A 10,669-nucleotide genomic window follows, 5' to 3' on the forward strand; every position below is an offset into this window, starting at 1 on the left:
CAGTGGAGGAATCTTCACAGAAAATTTCCTGCATATTCAATTGGCAATACAATTTTGGAACGGGCACACTTGCAGACCGGTTTCGGGCTCATTAGCCACTCGTTAGTGGCTGAAGGTCGACTCTTTCAGTTGTGTTGCCAATTGCATATGCAGGAAATTATTTGTGAAGATTTCTGCACTGACTACTGTCGCATATAATCCAACGTCATTCGTGGTATTAGTCAGAGGAGTAGTTGTTTTCTGATAGGCGTCAGTCCATTCAACCTACTGTGAAGGTATATCCGAGACTGGCTTGAACGTTTGAAGTTCATTTCTTCAGATTTGATAATTATGTGATCTGTTTCTTTATTAATTCATTTTCTATCAATACGTGCAATACTGTATACCTGTAATGCCTCGGTCTATAGTAGTTAGGAGATGGAATTTTTGGAAAAATATTCAATAGAATCTCCTTTAAGAGCTGAGTGTTGAAATTTGACTATTATTCAACTTCAACTTTAACAACTTCAACAAAAAAGTTTACATCAACGTATCCTGACTTCTTAACAGCCCATCATTGATGATATCGAAAAGATTGTACAAGGTAGTCGAATAATTCATATTTTTCGTAATTTTTGACCACTTTGTATGAGTTTTTCAGGTCCATCAATGAAAAGCTAACCAATTAGGCGATGTAAACCGTTAAGCGAAATATTCATTTGTTTTGACGTAAAAGTAACATAAAGATAAAAAATAGATTATATTCAACACCGAGTAGCTCGGTAACAAGTTATTTTAGACACTAAGTAGTAGTTGAAATGAACCCCAAGAGGAGATTACTAAACTTTGATGAAGTGTCTACTGGATGCACCATTTAAAAAAATATAACTGATGCATACAACTTGTGACACTTACTGTATATTCCAAAATATTTTATTTCATATATCCCTAGTGAATATACAATATACATAATTTACCTATGAAAAAAATATTCAAAAATTCCACAGATTGGCTATTATGAACCAAAGTGTTACAGATGGACTACCCTGTACCTACTACTACTATTACTATATTTTTTCCATTTTAGACCGAGGTTCCTGCCAAAAGCAATGATTTGATCCAGTCTGAAAATCAAGGAACCATTTTAGGCGCCTTCAAACTGAACCGAGAAAAGAGATTAGGCAACAAGAAAAAAAACTTTTGTATGTTCTGTGAAAGTTATGTTCTCAATTTCGCTAGACACCTCGTAAGATCTCACTCATATGAAACTGATGTTAAAAAAATCATATCTCTCTCACCTAAGAATATAAACAGAAAAATTCTTCTAGAAGCTATTAGAAAAAAGGGGAACTTTCTTAATAGTAGCAATATAAAAAAACCTGTCAGATCCTCTTTATTCAATAAAAATCATTTACCCTGCACTAATTGCTTGGGACTATTTTCGAGCAAGCAGCTTTGGCGACATCGCAAGAAGTGCATGTGATGTGATAAATCACATCAAGCAAATGGGCAAAATCTACTTCTGAAAAATTTAGAAATCGACAAACAACTTCGGGAACAAGTTTTTCCAAGAATGAGACCAGATGCCATATCCCTAGTTGCCAAGAGCGATAAGTTGATCTGTGCATTTGGTGCGCGGTATTACAAAACGCACAGAGAGAAGCACTTTATAAATGTAACCTCTCGTAAAATGAGAGAACTTGCCCGGTTACTCATTGAAGTCAAAAAAATTAAGCCAACAATACAAACTCTTTTCGATTCTCTACATCCTCAAAACTTCGATATACTTGTTGCGGCAACCAAAAATGTTGGACAATATAATGAGGAAAACGAAGTTTACGGATCGTCATCAACACCACTCAACTTGGGAACAGCAATAAAGCAATGTTGTGAAATAGGGATTTTGTTTGTACTTAAAAGAAAACAAGTGCATTCAACGATTTCGACTGCCGAGGCGGAAGCTGACTTAAGAGGTTTAATTCAATTGTTTGATAGTGAGTGGCGCTACCAAGTTTCAACACAAGCTTCAAATGATCTCAATATGAAAAAGTGGAATACAATAACAATGTATTCAAGTGATTTGAAGCTTCTAAAGGATTATCTGAGTAACAAGGTCAAGTCATTAGTACATCAATTAAACAGTAAACCTTATGATAGAGATGCTTATGTTAGTTTACTAGAAATTACATTTTGTCAGGTTCTTATACTTAATAGACGACGACCCGGTGAACTACAAAGGCTTCCGCTGCACATCTACGAGTCATCTGAAGGAACTTCACAAAAGTACGAAGAGTTCGAAGATGTTGTGTCTCCTACTGAAAAAATATTACTGCAGACGTTCAAACGGATAGTTATTCGTGGCAAAAGAGGGCGCGGTGTACCTGTTCTTTTCAGTCCCGATATTCAAGACAATATCAGTATATTGTTAAAAAATCGTGACAGATTAGTAGCGAAAAATAATTCTTATCTACTTGCAAACCCCAATACAATTCAGCCTATTTGTGGTTACAAAGTCATTAAAAAATATGCGGTCCAGTGTGGTGCAAAGAACCCTCAAGCTATTACGGCTACAAAATTACGGAAACATTTAGCTACACTGACGCAAATCTTTAACATGTCAGAATGCGATTTAGAACAGTTATCGACTTTTATGGGCCATACATTAAATGTTCACCGTGGCTCGTACCGATTGCCTAATGAGGTTTTCCAAACAGCGAAGATCTCCAAACTATTGTTACTAATGGAAAAAGGAGACGTGGCCCAATACAAAGGAAAGAATCTGGACGAGATCAATATAGGCCTGGATCTAAACTGTGACGTGTTAAGTGATAGCGACGACGGAGAAATTGATATTTTGCCCCAGAATTCAGATACAGCTATTGGCATGACTCTACCAGGAACTAGTGACGATATTATCAATGAATCACGTTTGAAAGTAGTTACTAGCCCATTTCGTCAAAAAGAAAGAAGAGGATCAAAGAGAACATTAGTACCTTGGACAGAGGAACAAAAACGTGTAGCACGTACATTTTTTTCTAATAATATAAAAAATAGTATACCCCCCAAGAAATTGGAATGTTTCGAGTTGAAAGAAAGACATCCTATACTATTTGAAAATAAAGACTGGCTAAAACTTAAGGTGTTCATTCAAAATGAATACATGCAATTAAAACGCACAAAGAAGTAAGCGAAAATTTTAATATTTTTAATTTTTGTATTCCTTCAGGAATATTTTTTCCAATTCGAACTCTGTAATATTGTAGTTTTTTTGTTTATTATGTGGATTTTATAGTAGAAATTATTTTTTTTATGTGTAAAAAATACATTTTATTTGTCCCACACCATACATTGTTTTATAATTACGATTTATCAGGTCTCAAAACAATAAAAACCAGATTTATAACTTGATTAAAGTGATTTTCTTTATCGCGTTTTAGCTTCCGAATGAATTCAGGGGTAGTAAACATAAAACAGGGTCTATCACAACGAGCGTTCGTTAGGATTATATGGAGAACGATTCAAAATAAAAACTTGAAATTTTGTGGTAATGAGTTTTACAAAATGACCTTCTCCACTAAAATATTTTCAACTTACGGTCTCTTTCCGTTATACCGGAAATTGAGGGCAATTTCTTTATTTCAAATGAAACACCCTGTATTTTATTACATTTTTGAATTTTTCAGCCCATTATAGACCCACTTTGCATAACAATGCCTGAACTCAAATTTGTTAGTTTTCGAGATATTAATTTTTTTCTGAAAAATTTGACAGTTACAGCACCACACCGAAAAAATCATAACTCTTTGAGAGTAACAGGTGAACATGTGAAATTTCACAGAATCAAATATTTCCCAAAATCGGATATATCTTGCCAGGGGTGTATTTTAGGAATAGGACATTCTTCATGAATTCAATATCTTTTTTTTTCGTAGTATCCAAAAATAATAGAATAGTGTATGGTTTCCATTTGAAAAAATCGTGTTTCATCAGTTTTCTCGATGTTATGTTTTAGATGGGAATTTCCATCACCCTGTAAATTATTTTCGAAAATTCGATGGACCTGTTCATGACTTGATGCTCAAGGTGTGATTCTGTGAAATTTCACATTCTCAACTGTTACTGTTACTGTCTATGAGTTATGAGTTCGGAGTGGCGCTGTAACTGACAAATTTTTCAGACAAAAATTAATATCTCGAAAACTAACACATTTGGGTACAGGCATTGTTTTACGAAGTAAAACTTCCGCTATACCGGAAAGAGACCAGAAGTTGAAAATATTTTAGTTGAGAAGGCCATTTTGTAAAACCCACTACCACAAAATTTCAATTTTTTATTTTGAATCGTTCTCCATATATTCCTAACGAACGCTCTTTGTGAAAGACCCTGTATGATATTGACATTATACTTGTCTTTTAGAAGGCCTAGAATAGTTTGTATGTAATATCCTACGCTACAAATAATTATATATAACAGAATACTATCATTGAAGAAATGCGCTAGCTCATTGACCTTCCTACTACTACTAAACCTTTGCTTAACGTTGATGTATCCGATTCTCTTAATTCGGCGCTATTAGAGGAGATTGGTTGACGTGACGCTCTAAAGACTAGACCATATACTTGAGAGAAAACTCAGACTACATCAGAAATATATTTTTTTACCTGTTGCATTCAACAATAAGCTATTTAACGTTTTACTGGAACTACAATGTTGTCAAACATCGGGACGCTCTAAGCGCGAATAACTGTCAAGATAAAATGTATACTCTATATACAACCTAATACTTCTAGCGACTCTGCCGGAGAATTGGGCGAACTAAAAATATACGAGAACCGTATATTTTCGTTCATTTTATCACCAAAAGAGCGTCACACAAAAATTTTGTTAGTAGGTTCGTGATGTCATTTTGAGTCCCTGGACAAATTATTATTGTCCAGGGACTCAAAATGTGCATAGAGCGTCCGTATACGGACGCTCTATGCACTTGGACGCTCTAATAAATGTGATTTCAGAATGTATGGACGCTTTAACGATGGAAGGATATATATATATATATATATATATATATATATATATATATATATATATATATATATATATATATGTATATATATATAATTGGTCTTCTAATTGAAACCACAAATGTGCGGTTAGCTCCTGTTGGTGACACCGTGCATATGTGATGTTTTTCATTTTTGGTAACCAGTTGTTGTCCATCTTTGAAATTGGCTGCACCGCGCTGATGAGGCCAATAGACAGAAACACGTGTCCGCGGTTTGCCCCTATTTTTTGAGTGTTCTGTCCACGAATTTTTCCCTTTTGATTTATATCATACACACTCGTTAATATTCATATCTCTGTATATATATATATATATATATATATATATATATATATATATATATATATATATATATATATATAGAAAGAATATAGTCTTTGCTGACCAGTTAGGAATTAAACGGGTAAATATTTGGGTAAACAGCAACTGAGAAAGTGTACTCTTTTAACAATATATTCCAATCATTTCGACAATGTATACTGTCATCCTCAGGGAAAACTACAATAATAGAACATAAGACTAATTGATATTGTACAGTTGAAAATTATGTACTAACATTGTCATTGAGGTTGGACTCAGTGATGTTTAAAATAATTTTTGTTATTATTTGATTTTAATGTTGAACTTAGATTTGAGAAATGGGAAAACATTGACTAAAACTAATTTCAATGTTTTCTCATTTCTCAAATCTAAGTTCAACATTGAAATCAAATAATAACAAAAATTTTAATTAATCAATTAATTCTGAAAGGAAATGTACCTATATAGAGAGGGGTACATCAAGGCTCTGTTTTGGGACCCCTTCTATTTTTGGTTTTTATAAATGATATTTCGAAATTTTGTTCAAAAGCTTCCATTACTGTTATTTTTGCCGACGATACTAACATCTTAGTATCTGCAGGAACTATGTCCGAAATAATTGTCAAAGCTAATGAAGTAACAAAGTGGTGTTCTATAAATGGCCTGCTGCTAAATCTCAAATGCTTTACTCTGTTACTAAAAATACAAAAATTGATAAAAGCTATTTGGTTAGATTAAAAATGAAACTTCCCATCAATTTAATTGTACTAAATTCTAAGATGTTGGTATTGATAATAAACTTACCTGGAAGTTCCATGTTGATCGTGTCAAACTGAAGCTCAGTAAACATATATATTTACTTCGTCGGTTAAAACAGAGTCTCTCTTGATGTTCTCAAGTTTTTATACCACAGTTTAATTCAGTCAGTAATTTCTTATGGTCTTGAACAGTGGGGCTTATGAGCTAAAGCTGATGAAGTTTTTGTTATTGTAACACCTCTCGAAGAAGCGAAGCAATGAATAACTCGTCTTGATAATGCCATCTGAGATGATGGTGAAACGTCGACTATCGAATAGTACACAACGGATGAACACCCGGAAAAACAACACATATGGAGGCAAACCGCGGACACGTGTTTCTGGCTATCGGCCTCATCAGCGCGGTGCAGCCAATTGCAAAGATGTACAACAACTGGTTACCAAAAATGAAAAAACATCACATATGCACGGTGTCACCAACAGGAGCTAACCGCACATTTGTGGTTTCAATTAGAAGACCCAGCATTCCCAGGCATCATCTAACATCACCTGGAACCGGAAGTCACGCAGGTAGCTATAGCTGCCTACGTGGTGATGTTAGATGATGCCTGGGAATGCTGGGTCTTCTAATTGAAACCACAAATGTGCGGTTAGCTCCTGTTGGTGACACCGTGCATATGTGATGTTTTTTCATTTTTGGTAACCAGTTGTTGTACATCTTTGCAATTGGCTGCACCGCGCTGATGAGGCCAATAGCCAGAAACACGTGTCCGCGGTTTGCCTCCATATTTCTTGAGTATATATATATATATATATATATATATATATATATATATATATATATATATATATATATATATATATATATATATATATATAGAGAGAAAAAATATAGTCTTTGCTGACCAGTTAGGAATTAAACGGGTAAATATTTGGGTAAACAGCAATTGAGAAAGTGTACTCTTTTAACAATATATTCCAATCATTTCGACAATGTATACTGTCATCCTCAGGGAAAACTACAATAATAGAACATAAGACTAATTGATATTGTACAGTTGAAAATTATGTACTTACATTGTCATATATATATATATATATATATATATATATATATATATATATATATATATATATATATATGATGTGTTGTTTTTCCGGGTGTTCATCCGTTGTGTACTATTTGATAGTCGACGTTTCATCATCATCTCAGATGGCATTATCAAGACGAGTTATTCATTGCTTCGCTTCTTCGAGAGGTGTTACATATATATATATATATATATATATATATATATATATATATATATATATATATATATGCACCAGCCAGAATTCTGTTTACCTTTTTCTGAATAACAAAAACTTCATCAGCTTTAGCTCATAAGCCCCACTGTTCAAGACCATAAGAAATTACTGACTGAATTAAACTGTGGTATAAAAGCTTGAGAACATCAAGAGAGACTCTGTTTTAACCGACGAAGTAAATATATATGTTTACTGAGCTTCAGTTTGACACGACCAACATGGAACTTCCAGGTAAGTTTATTATCAATACCAACATCTTAGAATTTAGTACAATTAAATTGATGGGAAGTTTCATTTTTAATCTAACCAAATAGCTTTTATGAATTTTTGTATTTTTAGTAACAGAGTAAAGCATTTGAGAATTAGCAGCAGGCCATTTATAGAACACCACTTTGTTACTTCATTAGCTTTGACAATTACTTCGGACATAGTTCCTGCAGATACTAAGATGTTAGTATCGTCGGCAAAAATAACAGTAATGGAAGCTTTTGAAGAAAATTTCGAAATATCATTTATAAAAACCAAAAATAGAAGGGGTCCCAAAACAGAGCCTTGATGTACCCCTCTCTATATAGGTACATTTCCTTTCAGAATTCATTTCTTTCACACAGACCAGCTGACTGCGATCAGTCAGATACTATCCAACCCAATTCAATGCAGAGCCACGTTTAGGGGAAGGTCGGGCAAAGCGGAATAGGCTGGCAAAGTGAAAAATCGGCATATTTTATTTTAAAATAGCGAGTTTAAGTTGTGCTGCCATGTGAACATAGCTGGCTTGGGTTGGCAGTTGTGAATGCAATATGGTTATTTTATCTGAAATCGTTCATGTGACAGGTCGACTGTTAGTGTTTTTGAACGTTTTGTTGTAATTTTTTTACTGTTTTCTGTAAGGAATAATAAAGAAAAGGTAAGTGTTTTATCCTCTATATATTTGTCAGCTATAGTTTACGTGTTTGGAAGTATTTTAATGTGTTTATTGATCCTGATTTCCCGTTTGAGATAAACAGGTGGATTTTTTTAACGGTTGTAGGCGGGCAAAGTGAATCACAGGTGTTGCGGGCAAAGTGAAATATTTGGCAAAGTGAAATGGTTGTTTTTTCGCATGATATGATCAAGCGTTTTTTTTATTTTCAGATAAAAGATGGTGTATAAACATAAAAGAAAAACAACTTACCAATCATAGGATAAAAATAACATGGAAGCTGTACTGGTTGCGGCAGCATGCCAGTTCAATATTCCTGTTACTACACTATTCCGAAGAATAAAAGCACCAATTGATCAACATGCTGATAAAAAACTTGAATGATATCGTTCTGAATTTAGTAAGGAACAAGAAAATATTTTAGCCGATTACGTCTTACAAATGGAAGAACGACTTTTTGGTTTAACCATAGCAGATCTTAAGTCCCTCGCATATCAATTTGCTGTTAGAAACCACATTCCTCACCCATTTAATAATGAAAAACAAGTAGCAGGAAAAGATTGGGTTAACGGATTTTTTAAAAGGAACACGAAGTTATCACTGCGGCTTCCAGAGAAAACTTCGGCAGCTAGAGCGTCGGCCTTCAATGAGGTTAATGTTAAGAGGCCTATGGAGTGGCATCGCCATATTGAAAATCGCGAAAACACTTTGTGAAGAAATGAGATATTATATAAAAAATATGTCAAATCATCTAAAAGAACAATTCGTTCAGGCCAGCCTCAACACCCTACACAGTAGGTTAATGGACTGACACCTATCAGAAAACAACTACTCCCCTGGCTAATACCACGAAGGGCGTTGGATTATATCCGACAGGTGTCAGTGCAGGATTCTTCACTGAAGTTATTCCTGCATATGCTGTTGGCGATACAACTGCCGCAATAGATTTTCAATTATTGGAACACACTTGCAGACCGGTTTCGGGCTGTTTGGCCACTCGTCAGTGCAAGGTAGTGTATATCATCAACATAAAGTCGATGATTTCCGATAATTGAAAATCGAATTCCGTCAGAGTATCATTCCTCGAACTAAGCTGAAGACTACAACAAACAACAGGTTTGTCGTCGCTCCATCTGCCTGTGAACGAGGTAACCAACTGCATATCCAAATTTGCCCAATTCCTCGTAAAAGGAAAGAAATCTTTCACGTATAGTCAGTGGGCATACTTGAAGACATTTTTTGGGGTACTGCACCTATTTAAAGCAAAATACGTAATATTTGCATAAATGCAAACAAAAATTGTGTATTGCCGAAAAGTATATGTATAAAACTGGCCGGTTAAAAAAACAAGGAAAAAGGGTTGTCTTTGAGTTATCTATATATATAAAAGAAAGTGGTGTTAGTTACACTATTGATAACTCAAGAACGGATGAACCAATTTGGCTGAAAATTGGTGGAGAGGTAGCTTAGAATAATTAGAGGTCATCGGTAGTATAGTGGTCAGTATCCCCGCCTGTCACGCGGGAGACCGGGGTTCGATTCTCCGCAGAGGAGATAATTTTTAATTTTCATTTTGTATTTGATTTATTTTTTTATTCATGTATTTATTTAAATATATATACCTATTTTTTATTTTTTACGTCAATAGGGATTTTATTATTTATTTATGGTAAGCTATGGTTTCGCTGATTATCTACTTAGTTGAATCTATATATGTATATACAGACTGATTCACGGTGGATGGCACATTAGACGTTTCTGGTGAACCAGACAACGGATCACTTTGAAAATTCAATGGAGGGCATATTCGGACATTCTCTAGCCAACTAAAATATTTTCGACAATGCGGTTTTGCCGCTTCTATTAGAAAGCAGTAGCAACTTTGATTTTTCAAATGGAACACTCTGTATATAATATTATTTTTGGAATCTCCAACAATTGCCCGACAACTTTTCTTGATATTTCCCTATACCTATCTGTTACCGTTTTCGAAATAAAAATTAATTTCGATTTTTTTCTTCGAAAATCATGACTTCTAAAAATGCCGATATCTTTTAGTTAAGAAGTACTATGATATCGAAATTTGGTTTGGAGTTAGGTGATACTTGGACACTTCCCACACGTCAGCCTAATCTCCGTTACTTCAATACAGGGTGGTAAAAAAATACAGTTTTTTCGTTTGCTTGAAAAAGTTGCTGAAATTTGATTATTTTAAATGGAACACCCTGTATATTATTGAAAATTCGGAAAGCTGCTGAAATTTGCTTTCTTTCTATGTATATCATACCTATACCTAACTAGTCAAGTTTCGGACTTATGAACATTTATTTGTGAAAATGT

At 34.3% G+C, this 10,669-nt stretch overlaps 1 long non-coding RNA gene across 1 annotated transcript; it reads left to right on the forward strand.

The window, feature by feature from the left end:
- The first annotated feature begins 8,231 nt into the window (after window positions 1–8,231).
- On the forward strand, window positions 8,232–9,961 carry LOC141487603 (uncharacterized). The gene is made up of 2 exons (XR_012468466.1): window positions 8,232–8,314; window positions 8,542–9,961. It is a non-coding gene; the product is annotated as an uncharacterized lncRNA (long non-coding RNA).
- The last annotated feature ends 708 nt before the right edge of the window (window positions 9,962–10,669 follow it).

The sequence above is a fragment of the Leptinotarsa decemlineata genome, unplaced genomic scaffold (genome assembly GCF_025532065.1).
Source record: "Leptinotarsa decemlineata unplaced genomic scaffold, Ldec_3_MD MMD2_P_RNA_scaffold_4, whole genome shotgun sequence".
Taxonomy (NCBI): Eukaryota; Metazoa; Arthropoda; class Insecta; order Coleoptera; family Chrysomelidae; genus Leptinotarsa; species Leptinotarsa decemlineata.